The 18208-nt window shown below is 37.4% G+C and overlaps 1 non-coding gene across 1 annotated transcript; it reads right to left on the bottom strand.

Moving 5' to 3' along the window:
• Positions 1-648: 648 nt before the first annotated feature.
• Positions 649-754, bottom strand: LOC125616020. Its single transcript, XR_007346618.1, has one exon. It is a non-coding gene; the product is annotated as a U6 spliceosomal RNA (small nuclear RNA).
• Between the last annotated feature and the right edge of the window lie 17454 nt (positions 755-18208).

Here is an 18208-nt window from a genome sequence, read left to right as displayed (position 1 = left end):
ATCCTGGCATACTGTTGATAGGGGTATAAATTTGTACAGTCATTAATGAAAACATGTGCAGCTACTTCTAAAAGTAAAAGTTAATGTGCTGCAATAAACATAGGACTGCAGATATCTCTTTAATGTACTAATTTCCTTTCCTTTGTATATACCCAGAAGTAAGATTACTATAACATTTGGTGGTTCTATATTTCCTATTTTGAAAAATCATCATACTCACCTGTACTAGTTATTTTGTGTCCTTTGGATAGTAGTCATTCTTACCGAAGTGAGACAATATCTCATTTTGGATTCAATTTCCATTTTGCTAATGATTAGCAATATTGAGCATTTTCTCATGGAACTATGGGCCATTGGTATGACTTCTCTTGAGAAATGTCTATTTAGATCTATTGCCCACTTTTTAATTAGGTTATTTTTATTGAAATTTTGAAGTTCTGAATATATTTTGGATATTAACCCCTTATCAGAAATATAGTTTGCAAATATTTCTCTTATTCTGTAGGGGTTTTTTCCTTTATTCTATTATTTTCTTTGCTGAGAGAGTTTCTTAGTGTGTTATAATCCCATTTGTCTATTTTTTTCCTTTTGTTTTAGGATCCTATCCAAAACAAAACAAATCTTTGCTCATTCCAATGTCTCTAAACATAAAAATTGGAATGTTTCACAAATTGTCATGTCATCTTTGCCTGGGGGCCATGCTCATCTTCTCTGTATCATTCCAATTTAGTGTATGTGCTGTGAAAGGAAGAACTGCATGATCTCACAAAAATAGTCTTAAAATGCCCAATTCATAGGAGTAGACACTAGAATGGTGATTATAAGTTGTAAGGAGAGATAAACATTCAAAGGTCAAAGGGCACAAAGTTTCAAATAGATGAAAGGAATAAATTTAGTGATCTATTGCACAGAATGGTGACTATAGTTAATAATAATGTACTATATATTTCAATATTACTAAAAAGTAGACTTGAAATGGTCTCATCACAAAAAATAAGCACATGAAGTGATGAATATGTTTATTGGCTTGATATAATAAGTCTGCAATGTCGTAAATATATATGCCACAAACATATAATTATGTCAATTAAAAATAAAATACCTTTAAAAAAGAAAGAAGGAAACCAAGCACTGGCTACTGTAGGCAGAATTAGGCAAATCCTCATGCTTTCCAAACAAGGATGGGAAGGAATTACACAGACACACACACACACACACACACACACACACACACTCACTCACTCTCTCTCTCTCTCGCTTAAATTTATTTTAAACCCATAACTGCACAGATGGTAGGTGAAAGGAAACATGACAAAAACTGTGTTCAAGTTTTCTTAGGAATAAAAAAATTAAACAAAATCCCTCTGAGTTAGTGCACAGCATTAAGCACTAAAGGCAATATTAAAAATCATCCCTCAGAGTCTGAAGAGAAGAAGGAAGTAAAGGCGTGTGTGTTTGCACGGCATACTGGTTAGTGTAGTTTTCGGCCTGACACTCTCGTTCCCAGAATGCAGCGGGCTCTATCAGTGAGAGCTGACCTCACTCAGCATGGGCGGACTTCCAGGACAGCTGCAGCTTCCCTCCCTAGCTATCCAAGATATGACCTCCTGGAAACCCAATATTGAGGGCTCAGGTCAAGGAAGCTCAGAAATCTCAGGAGAACCAAGGCCAGGCATTGCAAGGACATTTCAGTTCCAGGCAGGGAAAGAACTTCAAGAAGTAAAGATAGAATTTGTCGTCGAGCCAGAGGGGAGGAGCCGGGCCGCCGCCAGCGCCCGGAGCAGGCCCAGCGGCTTGCCAGCGTGGTGACCACGTGACCCCAATTGGAGAGGGGGCGGAGCGGAGCCGCCACCCGCACCCGCAAGGTGGGCAGACCCGCGACCCAGTGGTACATGGGCGTGGTAGGAGGGGCGGGGCAGAGCCGCCGTTCGCGCTTGCAAGGTAAACAGACCTGTGACAGCCTGGTGGGTCAGGCCCAGTGGCCTGCCAGTGTGGTACACACGTCACCCCAACTGGAGTAGGGGCAGAGCAGATCCTTCTCCCACGCCTGCGGACCCCTGGGCCTGATCTGCAGGCGTGGTAGGAGGGGCAGGGCAGATCCGCCGCCCGCGCCTCCAAGGTAGGCAGACCTACAACAGACCGGCGGATCAGGCCCAGGAGCCTGCCGGCGTGGTACAAACACCACCCTAATTGGAGTAGTGGCAGAGCAGAGTCGCCGCCCGTGCCAGGAACAGGCCCAGCGTCCTGCAGGCGGGGTAGTCACGACACCCCATTTGGAGTAGGGGCAGAGTAGAACCGCCGCCCGCGTCTGCAGGGTAGGCAAACCTGCAACCGACTGGCGGATCAGGCCCGGTGGCCTGCCGGCGTGGTACACTCGTCACCCCAATTGGAGTAGGGGCAGAACAGAGCCGCCGCCAGCGCCCAGAACAGGCCCAGTGACCTGCCGGCGTGGTAGTCACGACACCCCAATTGGAATAAGGAGAGAGCAGAGCCGCCGCCCGCACCTGCAGGAAAGATACGCAAGCAGTATGAAAAGACAAGGAAAGAAAGGACCACAAGCAATGCAGGTCAACGCAACTTTAGAAGAGGTAACAGCTGCAGCAGATGGAATGTCAGATAAAGAATTCAGGATATACATGCTTCAGATGATCTGGAGTATCAAGGAAGACATTAAACAGCAAAATCAGACAATGAAAGATCACTTCGACAATGAATTACGCAAACAAATCCAGGAAGCAAAGGATCAACTATACAGGGAGATAGAGGTTATAAAAAACAAACAAACAGAAATCCTAGAAATGCAGGAAGCAATAAACCAACTTAAAAACTCAATGGAGAATACTACCAGCAGAGTAGAACACTTAGAAGATAGAACATCAGACAATGAAGACAAAGTATTTCAACTGGAAAAGAACATAGACAGCTCAGCAAGACTGTTAAGAAACCATGAGCAGAACATCCAAGAAATATGGGATAACATTAAGAGACCAAACTTAAGAGTCATTGGGATACAGGAAGGTACAGAGCTCCAAACCAAAGGAATGAGCAGTCTATTCAATGAAATAATACGAGAAAACTTCCCAGACTTGAAGAATGAGACAGAATCCCAAATCCTAGAAGCCTACAGGACGCCGAATGTGCAAAATCATAAGAGATCCACACCTAGACACATTATAATGAAGATGCCCAACATACAGAATAAGGAGAGAATTTTAAAAGCTACAAGAGAAAGGAAGCAGATTACATTTAGGGGTAAGCCAATCAGGATAACAGCTGATCTTTCAACACAGACTCTGAAAGCTAGAAGATCCTGGAATAACATATTTCAAACACTGAAAGAAAATGGGTTCCAACCAAGAATTGTGTATCCAGCGAAATTAAGCTTCAGGATGGAAGATGAAATTAAAACCTTCCACGATAAACAAAAGTTTAAAGAATTCGCAGCTAGAAAACCATCTCTTCAAAACATCCTCGCCAAAGCATTACAGGAAGAGGAAATGGAAAATAACAATGAAAACCAACAGTGGGAGGTAGGACAGTAAAGGGGGGGGAAATAATCAAAGAGGAAAACAAACCATGTTTAGTAACAGAAATAAACAAATATGGCTGGAAGAACAACCCATATCTCAATAATAACCCTAAATGTTAATGGCTTAAACTCACCAATTAAGAGACACAGGCTAGTAGAATGGATCACAAAACAAGACCCAACAATATGCTGCCTACAGGAGACGCATTTGATAGGAAAAGACATACATAGGCTGAAGGTGAAAGGTTGGGAAAAATCATATCACTCATATGGACTTCGGAAACAAGCAGGAGTGTCCATACTCATATCAAATAAAATAGATTTCAAGCCAAAGTTAATCAAAAGGGATAAAGAGGGACACTACATACTGCTTAAGGGAACCATACACCAACAAGACATAACAATCATAAATATTTATGCCCCAAACAATGGTGCAGCTATGTTCGTCAAACAAACTCTTCTCAAGTTCAAGAGTCTAATAGACCACCATACCATAATCATGGGAGACTTCAACACACCTCTCTCGCCACTGGACAGATCTTCCAAACAAAAGTTGAATAAGGAAACTATAGAACTCAATAACACTATTAATAACCTAGACCTAATTGACATATATAGAGTATACCACCCAACATCAAGCAGTTACACTTTTTTCTCAGCAGCACATGGATCCTTCTCAAAAATAGATCATATATTATGTCACAGGGCAACTCTTAGACAATATAAAGGAGTAGAGATAATACCATGCATCTTATCTGATCATAATGGAATGAAACTGAAAATCAACGATAAAAGAAGGAAGGAAAAAGCATACATCACTTGGAGAATGAACAATAGGTTACTGAATGATCAATGGGTTATAGAAGACATCAAGGAGGAAATTAAAAAATTCTTAGAGATAAATGAAAACACAGACACAACATATCGGAATCTATGGGACACATTGAAAGCAGTTCTAAGAGGAAAATTCATTGCTTGGAGTTCATTCCTTAAAAAAAGAAAAAACCAACAAATAAATGATCTCATACTTCATCTCAAAATCCTTGAAAAAGAAGAGCAAAACAACAGCAAAAGAAGTAGAAGGCAAGAAATAATTAAAATCAGAGCTGAAATTAATGAAATCGAAACAAAAGAAACAATTGAAAAAATTGACAAAACTAAAAGTTGGTTCTTTGAAAAAATAAACAAAATCGACAGACCCTTAGCGATGCTAGCGAAGAGAAGAAGAGAGAGAACTCAAATTACTAGCATACGGGATGAAAAAGGCAATATCACAACAGACACTTCAGAAATACAGAAGATAATCAAAAACTATTTTGAATCCTTATACTCCAATAAATTAGAAGATAGTGAAGGCATAGATAAATTTCTTAAGTCATATGATCTGCCCAGATTGAGTCAGGAGGATATAGACAACCTAAACAGACCAATATCAATTGAGGAAATAGAAGAAACCATCAAAAGACTACCAACTAAGAAAAGCCCAGGACCGGATGGGTATACAGCAGAGTTTTACAAAACCTTTAAAGAGGAACTAATACCAATACTTTTCAAGCTACTTCAGGAAATAGAAAAAGAGGGAGAACTTCCAAATTCATTCTACGAGGCCAACATCACCCTGATACCTAAACCAGACAAAGACACTTCAAAGAAAGAAAACTACAGACCAATATCTCTAATGAACCTAGATGCAAAAATCCTCAATAAAATTCTGGCGAATCGGATACAAAAACATATCAAAAAAATTGTACACCATGATCAAGTAGGATTCATCCCTGGGATGCAAGGCTGGTTCAATATACGGAAATCAATAAATGTTATTCACCACATCAATAGACTTAAAAATAAGAACCATATGATCATCTCGATAGATGCGGAAAAAGCATTCGACAAAGTACAGCATCCCTTTATGTTCAAAACTCTAGAAAAACTAGGGATAACAGGAACATACCTCAATATTGTAAAAGCAATCTATGCTAAGCCTCAGGCTAGCATCATTCTGAATGGAGAAAAACTGAAGGCATTCCCTCTAAAATCTGGAACAAGACAGGGATGCCCTCTCTCTCCACTTCTGTTCAACATAGTTCTCGAAACACTGGCCAGAGCAATTAGACAGACGAAAGAAATTAAAGGCATCAAAATAGGAAAAGAAGAACTTAAATTATCACTATTTGCAGATGATATGATTCTATACCTAGCAGACCCAAAAGGCTCTACAAAGAAACTATTAGAGCTAATAAATGAATTCAGCAAAGTGGCAGGATATAAAATCAACACGCATAAATCAAAGGCATTCCTGTATATCAGCGACAAATCCTCTGAAATGGAAATGAGGACAACCACTCCATTCACAATATCTTCAAAAAAAATAAAATACTTGGGAATCAACCTAACAAAAGAGGTGAAAGACTTATACAATGAAAACTACAGAACCCTAAAGAGAGAAATAGAAGAAGATCTTAGAAGATGGAAAAATATACCCTGTTCATGGATAGGCAGAACTAACATCATCAAAATGGCGATATTACCAAAAGTTCTCTATAGGTTTAATGCAATGCCAATCAAAATCCCAACGGCATTTCTTGTAGAAATAGAGAAAGCAATCATGAAATTCATATGGAAAAATAAAAGACCCAGAATAGCAAAAACAATGCTAAGCAGGAAGTGTGAATCAGGCGGTATAGCGATACCAGACTTCAAACTATACTACAGAGCAATAGTAACAAAAACAGCATGGTACTGGTACCAAAACAGGCGGGTGGACCAATGGTACAGAATAGAGGACACAGAAACCAATCCACAAAACTACAACTATCTTATATTTGATAAAGGGGCTAAAAGCATGCAATGGAGGAAGGATAGCATCTTCAACAAATGGTGCTGGGAAAACTGGAAATCCATATGCAACAAAATGAAACTGAATCCCTTTCTCTCGCCATGCACAAAAGTTAATTCAAAATGGATCAAGGAGCTTGATATCAAATCAGAGACACGCCGTCTGATAGAAGAAAAAGTTGGCTACGATCTACATACTGTGGGGTCGGGCTCCAAATTCCTCAATAGGACACCCATAGCACAAAAGTTAATAACTAGAATCAACAAATGGGACTTACTCAAACTAAAAAGTTTTTTCTCAGCAAAAGAAACAATAAGAGAGGTAAATAGGGAGCCTACACCCTGGGAACAAATCTTTACTCCTCACACTTCAGATAGAGCCCTAATATCCAGAGTATACAAAGAACTCAAAAAATTAGACAATAAGAGAACAAACAACCCAATCAACAAATGGGCCAAGGACCTGAACAGACACTTCTCAGAGGAGGACATACAGTCAATCAACAAGTACATGAAAAAATGCTCACCATCTCTAGCTGTCAGAGAAATGCAAATCAAAACCACCCTAAGATACCATCTCACTCCAGTAAGATTGGCAGCCATTATGAAGTCAAACAACAACAAGTGCTGGCGAGGATGTGGGGAAAAGGGTACACTTGTACATTGCTGGTGGGACTGCAAATTGGTGCAGCCAATTTGGAAAGCAGTATGGAGATTTCTTGGAAAGCTGGGAATGGAGCCACCATTTGACCCAGCTATTCCCCTTCTTGGTCTATTCCCTAAAGACCTAAAAAGAGCATGCTACAGGGACACTGCTACATCGATGTTCATAGCAGCACAATTCACAATAGCAAGACTGTGGAACCAACCTAGATGCCCTTCAATAGACGAATGGATAAAAAAAATGTGGCATTTATACACAATGGAGTATTACTCTGCATTAAAAAATGACAAAATCATAGAATTTACAGGGAAATGGATGGCATTAGAGCAGATTATGCTAAGTGAAGCTAGCCAATCCCTAAAAAACAAATGCCAAATGTCTTCTTTGATATAAGGAGAGTAACTAAGAACAGAGTAGGGACGAAGAGCAGGAGAAGAAGATTAACATTTAACAGGGATGAGAGGTGGGAGGGAAAGGGAGAGAGAAGGGAAATTGCATGGTAATAGAAGGAGACCCTCAGGGTTATACAGTGGAGGAGGTAGAGAGAGAGGAGGGGAGGGGAGGGGAGAGGTGGGGAGGGGGGAGGGTGGAGGATGGGAAAGGCAGCGGAGCACAACAGACACTAGGATGGCAATTTGTAAATCAATGGATGTGTAACTGATGTGATTCTGCAATCTGTGTATGGGGTGAAGGTGGGAGTTCATAACCCACTTGAATCAAAGTGTCGAATATGATATGTCAAGAAATTTGTAATGTTTTGAACAACCCACAATAAAAAATTAAAAAAAATTAAAAAAGAATCATCCCTAACACCATATTAAAATATTAGTATAATCAATGAGCCTTAAATAGTTGGTAATATGAACATTTTCAAAGAAAATATTTCACTCCATAAATTGCTCAAGTATTATTCAAATATCAGCAAAAGAGTTAATGAGTTCAATTATGCCTTTTCCTAATGTACACCTTAGATTTCCAAACTTTGATTCCCATCAGCTTACTCAATATACGAATAGTGTTAAAGGATAAAATCCACTTTTTCTTGTCAATTTGTGTATGCATGAATGTATGTATGTATGTGTGTGTATATATACACACACACACATACACAAATAGAAAAAATAAAACAAATATCACCCATGTAACCATGTGAATTGATTGCTACATTTAGTTCTTATATTTTGTTCATTAAAGGAAATAAAAGAGTAAATAAATTTATCTTTCTCTGGTGGTATTCCCTGCCTTATCTCTCCCTAGAAAATAATTAACCAGAATTCAGTAGTATATTTGTATGTGTGTACAAAAAAAAAACACACAAAAAAATTAATTCCAGACATTTAAAAAATAATTGCATCATACATTTTTGTACTTATGTATATTCATAATTATATGTATATATATATATTTAAATTTTTTTAGTTGTTGATGGACCTTTATTTTATTTATTTTTATGTGGTGTTGGGGATTGAACCCAGTGCTTCACACATGCCAGGCAAGTGGTCTACCACTGAGCTACAATCCCAGCCCTTGTAATTATATTTTTATCTTACAAAAATATGTCATTGCTAAATATTTTTGTGCAACCTATATTTTTATTCAATATTATTTTTATCAATTCTATGCATGTTCAAATAGACCTCATCATTGTAGCGACAATAGCATATTTAAAATTTATTTTTAATGTATAGCATTTTAAAATATGTCATTTTTTTTAAAGAGCTTATATACAAATGACTTTTTTTTTCTGCGTCTCTCATCTTCTTTTCTATCTAGGTCTGTATCCCAACACGTGCGCGTGCACACGTGTGCTCACACACACATACACCCACAAATGAGCTTTTGTTTTTGGACTCTAAACCCCCAAATTCTGTTGGCAAATGTCCTGAAATCAAGCTTAGCTTTCTAGCTCTTAGTGTACAACAGACTGAGATACAACAGGGACAGCAAACACCTGAACTTTCTGCAGGTCCCTTTGGGTACATTAATTAGATATACTCAGAAAATGTTTGCAGCTGAGTGTGGATATATAAAAATTTAGGGGCTATGTTTAGAATGTCTTGTTCATCTTTGCAAAGGCACAATAATCCCAATGACACCTTAGGAACAAAATCTTAACAGATAGGGTGGATGAATCACCAACTTAACAGGGTGTTTCCATGGACAATGCTCCTCAGCTGTGTGATTTGGAAAGAAAAATAAAAAGGAAGGCAAGCACATTAGAGAAAACTGAGCTCTCTCAGAAAGCTTTACTGTTGGAATCAAGATTTTTTTAGATGAAAACAAGCTGCAGCCTCCCCGTCTTAGTTCCCATATCTTCCATTTCTGGAAGTAATTAGTTTTACATTCTTTTCCTTCGAACACATACAAACACACACACATGCACTTGCAATGCATATCTTCAAGGGCAAACTGAGTCTGAATATTCCTAATAACCCTATTTCTATGAGTAAGATTATAGGTACAAATATATTGTGACAGATCTGTTACTGCCGCCTAATTTATGCTTCAGAACTGATTGTCAAATCAATTTCAAATAATTAAAAGCATAGGAAAAAAGCTCAAACTGATTTTTTTCTATTCCCCCTGGCAATATCATGATTTATAGACTAATAATTATGTTTGTGTGACTTTATCACAGGTTTTTATTTTTGTATAATTTATATTAGCAAAACTGTATCACATATGCTATTAAAAAAAAGAAAAGCAAAAATGATTCATGTTCTCAGGGTGTTTACATTCTACTAAGTAAAATTCACAGACAGAAATAAAAGTAACATAGATTGCAAATAACGTTCTAATAAGGAAAAAGGGAAAAATTTTACCCAGGAGGAAAGACACAGCTAGTAAGAAAGTGGGGTTCTATCAACAATACTCATCCTGAAGGGAGGTGCCCTGAGACAGGACAGACTGGAAGGCTTGAAATTTTAAAACCTTAGCCCCAGCCTGACTCTGCCCTTACTAACTAGCTTTATCTTACAAAGTTGCCAGAGAAAATTTGCTGATATACAGCACGGCCTTGAGAACATTCCAATTTTTCAGTTTTTGTTCTCCTCCTGCAGAAGAGGATAAGAGATGAGGCTGGCTCCCATGGCACACACCTGTAATCCCAGCAGCTCAGGAGGCTGAGGCAGGAGGATTGCAAGTTCAAAGCCAGCCTCAGCAACGTTGCCAAGCTCTAAGCAATTTAGAGAGACCCTGACTCGATTTTTCTTTAAAAAGGGGAGGTGAGTGGTAGCTCAGTGGTCAAGCACCCCTGGATTTAATACCAAGTATGTGTGTGTGTGTGTGTGTGTGTGTGTGTGTGTGTGAGAGAGAGAGAGAGAGAGAGAGAGAGAGAGAGAGAGAGAGATGACTTATAGGGTTCTTGTGAAAAATAAATAAAATAATATATATGAGAGCATTTATAGTAAACTCTAAAGTACCAGAAAAGTATTTTTTATAATTTTTTGATAATTTTAAAAATAAAATGACAGAAGATTTTAAGCTTGTACATCATAATATGAAGGTCACTCTTCTGTGAAAAAGAAGTAGGCCTAAGATTGGGAGTGGGAAAAAAAGAAACAAATTAGCTTGTTACCTCCCTTCCTTTACCCCATTGATGGGAGTTACCTGACCTTAAAATCCTGTGACTTCCTTTTGTATAGGCGAATGGGACTCTTCCTAGGAGAATGAAGTACACCTCGCTTCCATGCTCAAAATACACCCCCAAATTGAAGTCAATAAGTGGGTCCTCTTATAGACCCAGAGCCATGTTTTATAAAATGAGTTAACAACTGGATTTTATAAAGTTGTGAAGTTTTCTGTTATCTGAAAACCCCATGCTGGGTCAAACTCCTTTGTTAGGCTTAATGGAGGAGTTGAGTGTCCATTATGTGCAATTTCCTTCTTCTGTGAAAGCCTAAGGGAGGATGTTCAGATCTGGGAATGAAGCACATCCCCATTATGACAGTGATCAAGAGGTAAGAAGGAACTTGCTCTCACTCTTTAGACTCCTCTGAATCACACCCTCAGAGAGACCATTTATGGTCTGAGAATAGGATCATTCTGACCATGTGGCATTAACTAAACCTGAACAAAATGTAAATACAGGAGTTGTCTGAAAATCATAAGTCAGAATACCACATTTCATGTACTAATCTTTTCATGACCCTCTCATTGTACAGAATTTCAATGATTGTGTAAACAAAAGAAATGTGACTAAACCAAAAAGAGAGAACAAAAGAAAGAAGAAGGAAGGGAGAAAAAAGAAGGAGGGAAGGAAGGGAGGGGGGAAAGAGGGAATAGAAGAAGGAAGAGAGGAAATAAAGAAAACTTGAACAAAAAGAACAAACCTAGAGACATCACACTCTCTGAATTATATATGCTACCAAGTTGTAGCTAACAAAAGAGTGTAACAAAAGAGTGTGACAAATGGTATAAAAATATTCACATTGATTAAAGGATCAGGAGTCTAGAATTCAACCTATAAATTGTGGTCAACTGATTTTCAACAAAGAGGTCAAGAACATATGACAAGAAAAAGACATCTATTAACTAAATGATGCTACAAAAAATGTAGATAGCTACATGCAGAAGAATGAAAACAAAATTTATCTCACAATTTCTAAAAGAATAAGCTCAAAGTCGAGCAAATACATAAACATAAGACCTAAAACTATAAAACTACTCAAAGAACACATAAGGGGAAAACATTGGAGAATATGTCTGTGGATCAACATTTAGAAGTTTTCATTATTTTCTTGAAAGAATTGAGTTTGGAATGCATGCAGAAGACCAACTTATAAATGTCTAATTTCAAGTTTAAAGTTTCAGGAAGATAAAATAGAGCAAGCAAAATAAAGGACAATGCATAGTGCTCAATCCCTCCTGGAATATTTGAGAGAAACTATTTAACAGAGTATTTTACTATCAATAGCCTCTCTGTTTAAATAGAAACTGTATCCATTTTTGGTCAGCTTTTTCACTGCTATGACTTAAAGACCTGATGAGAACAACTTTAGAGGAGGAAAAGTTTATTTGGAGGCTTACGGTTTCAGAGGTCTTACTCCATAGAAGCCTGGCTCCATCCTCAGGGCTCAAAGTGAGGCTGAACATCAAAGCAGAAGGGTGTGGCAGAGGAAAGCAGCTTATGCTATGATCAGAAGGTAGAGAGAGAGTCTCCACCCTCCAGATACTAAATATATACCCCGTAGCCACGCCCCCAATGCCCTACCTCCTCCAACTACACCTCACCTGCCTTCAATTACCACTCAATTAATTCCATCAGGTGATTAATTCACTGACTTGGTTAAGGCCCTCACAACCCAATCATTTACCCTCTGAATGGTCTCAGCATTGTTTCACACAGGAGCTGTTGGGTGACACCTCACATCCAAACCATAACACCATATTAAAAGTAACGCTTTGGCAGGGCATGGTGGCACTCGCCTGTAATCCCAGTGGTTTGGGAGGCTGACACAGGAGGATTGTGAGTTCAAAGCCAGTGTCATCAATGGAGAGGCGCTAAGCAACTCAGTGAGACCTTGTCTCTAAATAAAATACAAAAAAGGGCTGGGGATGTAGCTCAGAGGTCAAGTGCCTGAGTTCAATCCCCAGTACCAAAATAAATAAATAAATAAAGTGACACTTCATATCTGAATCCACTTGGCTCTAGCTACTTGCCAGTCTTCTCAAACATGCCAATAAAATTGTTCAGATTGCAGCAAAAAGTTTAAAGATAAATAAGGCCCTATAAATCTCCATGATTAATCCCTTCTTAATCTAACTAGTTAAACTTTTTCAATCTTTTTTTTTTAATTTTGTCATTCTCATAGTTATGACAGTAGCATGGATCTAACACACTTATCATTATAACATCATGCAAGATGTCCAACACCCAGTTCTTGTTCCCTTTTACTTTTCCTCATCTGCTTTTTCTGTAGTCTCTGACCAAATCGATATGCACAGGATTCCATAAAGCATAGTAGAATAAGTAAGAAGAGGTGCTTATGAAGAACAAACAGGTAATTTTAAAAGTAAAATTGTATATGTAGTTCTTTTTTTTTTGTAGTTCTTAAAAAGTAGACTGAATTTCTAATGATATTTGTCTCCTTGAAAAATTTCCTTATCTTACCCATTACCTTGTCTTCCTCTTCATTCTTTCTCTTCTCTCCTCTGCTTTCAAATGCCTTTTCTTTGTTCTCTAAGCATATTTTTCCTTTTCTTCTGTTTTTCTCTCAGTTTTGGAGATTAACCCTTTAAAGTTGATTTCTCTCCTCTTTCCCATAGGATCTTTCATTGGAAATTGTGTTTATGAAACAACCACAGTATGTTCTGGTGTAACCAGATGAGTACAATCCCAGATCCTCTCTACAAATACAGTTTGGAATCCACATCACAAAGTCATTCACTGTAAAGCAGATAACACTTTCCCATAGAAACATTGTTTGTGGCTTTCATTCCTAACCAGAATCTGCCTCATATGAATTATAGATATAATCAACTATGTCTTGAAAATATAGGTAATTATAAAATACTCAAAAATAAAGTTGAGCTCCTAGCTCTAAGGAATAGATTTTAAATGTATAAACTGATCATTATATTATGGGTCCCTATCAAAATGTGAGCCTCTGGACAAAAACAAAGGGTTATCTTTAATTCAGTCTAAACCTAACAGGCTAAGTGTAAAAGTAAAGAATCACGTATTTGACAATTACTAAAATTAGTATTTTTGAACTGAAAACCAATACAGTTCATCTAATTCAATAATGTACTTATAGGTCTGCTAAAGAAATGAATGTTTTCAAGTTCTTACTTGCAAGATTACAAGAAGAAGAAGGAAAAGGAGGAGGAGGAGGAGGAAGAAACAGTAGTAATTCCAAAAAAGGGTCACAGACACAGGCAGCCTATTAGCTCCACCCATTGGTTAGCCAAAGGTGGAATCATTGAAAAGTTCACCATTTGAAACATAGCAGTGGTCAAAACCACCAGGGAGATCTCCAAAGCGAGTGTGCCTCCCAAGCTGTGTGTGAAGCTATAGCATCACATAAGTATGTCAATCACAGCAAGGTCATTATGTTACAGCGAGATTGTAATAAATCACTGAGTCCATCTTAAAGCAGGAGATGGAACATTTATTCACCAGCTGGCAGGTCAAGGGAGGGGGAGGTTGCAAGTCTACATCATTCCATCCCCTCCAAGGGTTAGAGGACACCTTTATATTCCAAAACCACATTAAATCATAAGTAGCTGTTGCTATGATTCAAAACCATAAACAAACATTATGAGATGGTAAGCAGAAGGAGAAGTGGGTCAAAATGACCCTCGTTGAGTACAAGTTAAAGAATGGTTACTAACATGTAGACATCTCTGACAGAGCACATTGCCCAAGACAATTGGGAACAAAAAAGACAACAATTTTACACTGTATAAGAATTGCCACTTTCTCTATATGTGTAATATGAAATGAATTGCATTCTTCCATCATGTGTAACAAATTAGAATAGACAAATAATTTAATAATAATAAAAAAGAAACAACAACAACAACAAAAAAGACTCACTGTGCCTGGAAAATTGAAGTACTATCTTTCCCTTTTAACTACTCAATAAAATCAACAGTGTTCTTTTCCCCCCAAAAAAGAATTCCCATTTTGTGTTGCCGAACTTGCTATTCTAAACAACTGTTGATGGGTACAGAGGAGGGATTTTCCCTTGGGAGAAGCATTTCTTACGTGACATGAGTCTAGGGTAAAATGAAATCTGTTTGGTCACTGCCCATATAGCCTGGCCCATAACAGTTAGAAATCCACCTCCTTCATGAAGCCCAGAAAACGCAGCACCCAAATTCTTATTTATACCTGCTCATGCTGACCCACCATCTCCTCCAAAGCCCCTGTGAGGAGCTGTTTCTAAGCTAAGGACTGAAAAAAAAACTGTCCTCTGGAAAGAGAAGAATAAAATAGAAATTCTACTTTAAAATAAAAAAAGATGGGCTGGGGATGTGGCTCAAGCGGTAGCGCGCTCGCCTGGCATGCGTGCGGCCCAGGTTCGATCCTCAGCACTACATACAAACAAAGATGTTGTGTCCGCCAAGAACTGAAAAATAAATATTAAAAAATTCTCAAAAAAATAAAAAATATAAAATAAAAAAAGAAAGAAATTATATTTTCCATCTTAGTAATAAGAGAGAAAGAGATGATATTTAAACATTTTTAGTTTTTTTGAAAACCGCCATAGTTTTCTTTTTGTCAGCCTAATCATGAGAATAATGATTCTCTTTACCCTGTTGAGGAGTTAAAACTGAAATAAGTGTTAATTTTCCTACAGCACCTGGATGCTTATTAGTCCCTAAGACAAGCAAACTGCTGAAATTCCCAGAGAAAATTGGTATGTTAGTATCTTCTCAGAATGATAAAATACCTTACATACACAAAAGGAGGAAATTTTTATTTTTGTTCATGGTTTTAAAGGTTTTAGTCAATGACTATTTAGTCCCAATGCTTTTTTATTTTTTTCTCCTTCATGGTAGAAGCACAAAGGAGAGGTAACATGTTCATCTCATGGAATCCAGGAAGCAAAGAGAGAGAGAAGAAAAAACTAGGGTCCCATTATCCCTTTCTGGAGCACATCCCCAGTTACCCAACTTCCTTCCACTAGGCCCTGCCTCCCAAAAATTTCACCACCTCCCAAAAGAGCCACAGGCTGGCAATCAAACCTTTATTACATGGATATTTGGGGGACATTTCAAATCTGAACTATAACAAAAGGAGAGTGTAATGATTTATTGCAGTACTATTACTGAAATTGTAACTTTTTACATCATAACTACACATAAGACTCATTACCAAAGAAATGATATGTTTTAGGATGCAAGAGTTAAGGTTTTGTTCTCTCTTCCAGATGAGGAAACCATAACATGAGTTAAAGGGTTTCAACCTAAGTCACTTAGCAATTAGTACAGTTTTGATGTTGCTCCCTGAATTATGTATTCCTACAGATGTCAAAATAATCAATGAAAAGTGCTTTAGGAATCAAAACAAGACATAAATGCTTATAAATTTCCAAAGTCTAAAAAGTGATTCTTTTGTTCACCAAATGAACACTGTCTTTAAAGGGACTTCTCTATGTAAGCACCTCTTCTGATGACCTGTGTCCCAATGAAGGAAATCAGGTATATATGCTACCAGGGCTGATTTGCTCTTTAAGTCTTAAAAACTATGGAATTAGCATTTAAAATACTAATAAGAATTTTTTGGGAGGCAGGTAGCAAGGCAAGCTGTAGTCTCCAAAGTCATCCAATTTTCTGTGCTTTTACTGATTAAAGAAAATACTCTAATGCAGCATCTGGCAAGATGTGCAGCAGACAGGAGACAATCAATAAATGTAGTTGGCTAATACACTGTTCAAGAGCCCTCCTACAGCGCATAAATAATGTCTTTTCTCTGAAGTCTTCAAAGGTGTTTTCTACAGCACAACACGTGCCTCTCCTGTTTTTGCAAAAGGGCAAAAATAGATAGATTTTTGCCTCTGTTTTCAGAAGATTCTGGGTCCTGAGATCACTGCAATTCTCAGAACTTGTAACTCAATAGGAATACTGGGAGTACTGGTGAGACAAATGATAAAGTTAGGTGACCGGATAACAATAAAGCTCATAATGAATCGAGTGACTTCTTATAGATTAAAAAACAAAACAAAACAAAATCATAACAAGCTCTTCTTTATGATACAATGACAACAGAATTGGTAACAGATGTAGAAGGAATGGAACTGGAAAATTTTCAGAGAGTACTAAAACCAGAGGGTGCAACAGCATTTCCCCATATCACAACATTGGGATGAACCAACATCATGTGTCTTCTGAGATGATGCACCAAGAAGGACCCAGCATAGCCTCAGTGGTATTCCTATCTGAGCACTATGTAAGTGAATCTAATCACCAGGAAACTAGGCAAAACCAAACTGACAGACACTCTACACATTCACGGACCTGTATTTTTCAACAATGTCAAGGAAAAGAAACAGAAAATGTATATAAAGTGTTGTAGATTTAAAAAGACTAAAAATACAACAATTAGGTGACATAATCTTGGATTAGAGTCGATTAGGAAAAATAAGTTATGAAGGGTATTATTAAGACACTCAATGAAATTTGAATAAGCACTGTGGATTACACATTTTCTAAGCATCAAATTTCCTGATTTTAATAAATATGCTTGATATATTGTGGTCATGAAAAAGACTGTATTTGATTTTGGGAAATAATCACCAAAATTTAGAGGTAAAGGGGCATAATTATTCTACTTAGTCTCAAATAGTTCATTAAAAATGTGTAAGTAATATAAAAACAAACAAGACAGAGATCTGAGAAGAAACATCTGAAGTAAATAAACTGGTGGAAGGGTGGTGGATTAAACAATTACTAATCTTATAATCTCAAATTATCAACTAATCAACTAGCCATTTTGCCAAAGACTAAAGAGTTTTCTTAGGTTCAAGCTTTTATCACTATGACCAGAAAAACCCCAGGTAAACCAGAACAAATGGATCACCCTATCTTCTCCCACAAGCTCTAAGAACAGAGAGATTTCCTTGCCATTTTGTTTCAAAGGTAAAAATTATCTATTAATTTTTGGAAGCATAAAACCAACATAAGAGAATGGTACAATTAGAATGAGAAAAAGAGATATGAATTGTGCTATTACAGTGGTTAGCATGCTGAAGTAGTAACTTGTTAGAAGAAATTATGGAAATAGATATTTACTATGCACCTTCTTTTTCAGAGAATACCATTTAGCCTAGAAATGTGTAAGTTCATCATCAGAAACTATAATCAATATGCAAAATTCTTTCCTTGCATATAAAGAGATTGCCTCCTTATGTGAAAGATTAAAGGAAAACAATTTCCTTCATGCTGCCGTTCAATATCTAATGAGGGACTTCAATTTATTTCAACTGAGATTACATCTTAGTATCCCATCCAAGGCATAGCACAATAGTTGGCATGCATTAAACCCTAGTTCTAAAGGGAAAACAGATGAATAGTGTAATTGTATTTTCAAAACACTTTAAACAGCTTTGATGCTTGGGAAGTCACTTCACTTTTTGCCAACAAATAATGCCCATGTTTCTTTGATCTTTAAAAAAAATGCAGGTCTCAAGAAAACTTCTCAGACATCAGTATATATATATATATATATCTGT

The sequence above is a fragment of the Marmota marmota genome, unplaced genomic scaffold (assembly GCF_001458135.2).
Source record: "Marmota marmota marmota unplaced genomic scaffold, marMar, whole genome shotgun sequence".
In the NCBI taxonomy this organism is placed as follows: Eukaryota; Metazoa; Chordata; class Mammalia; order Rodentia; family Sciuridae; genus Marmota; species Marmota marmota.
The sequence above is the reverse complement of the archived record's forward strand: the minus strand, read 5'-3'. Positions and strand labels throughout refer to the sequence as shown.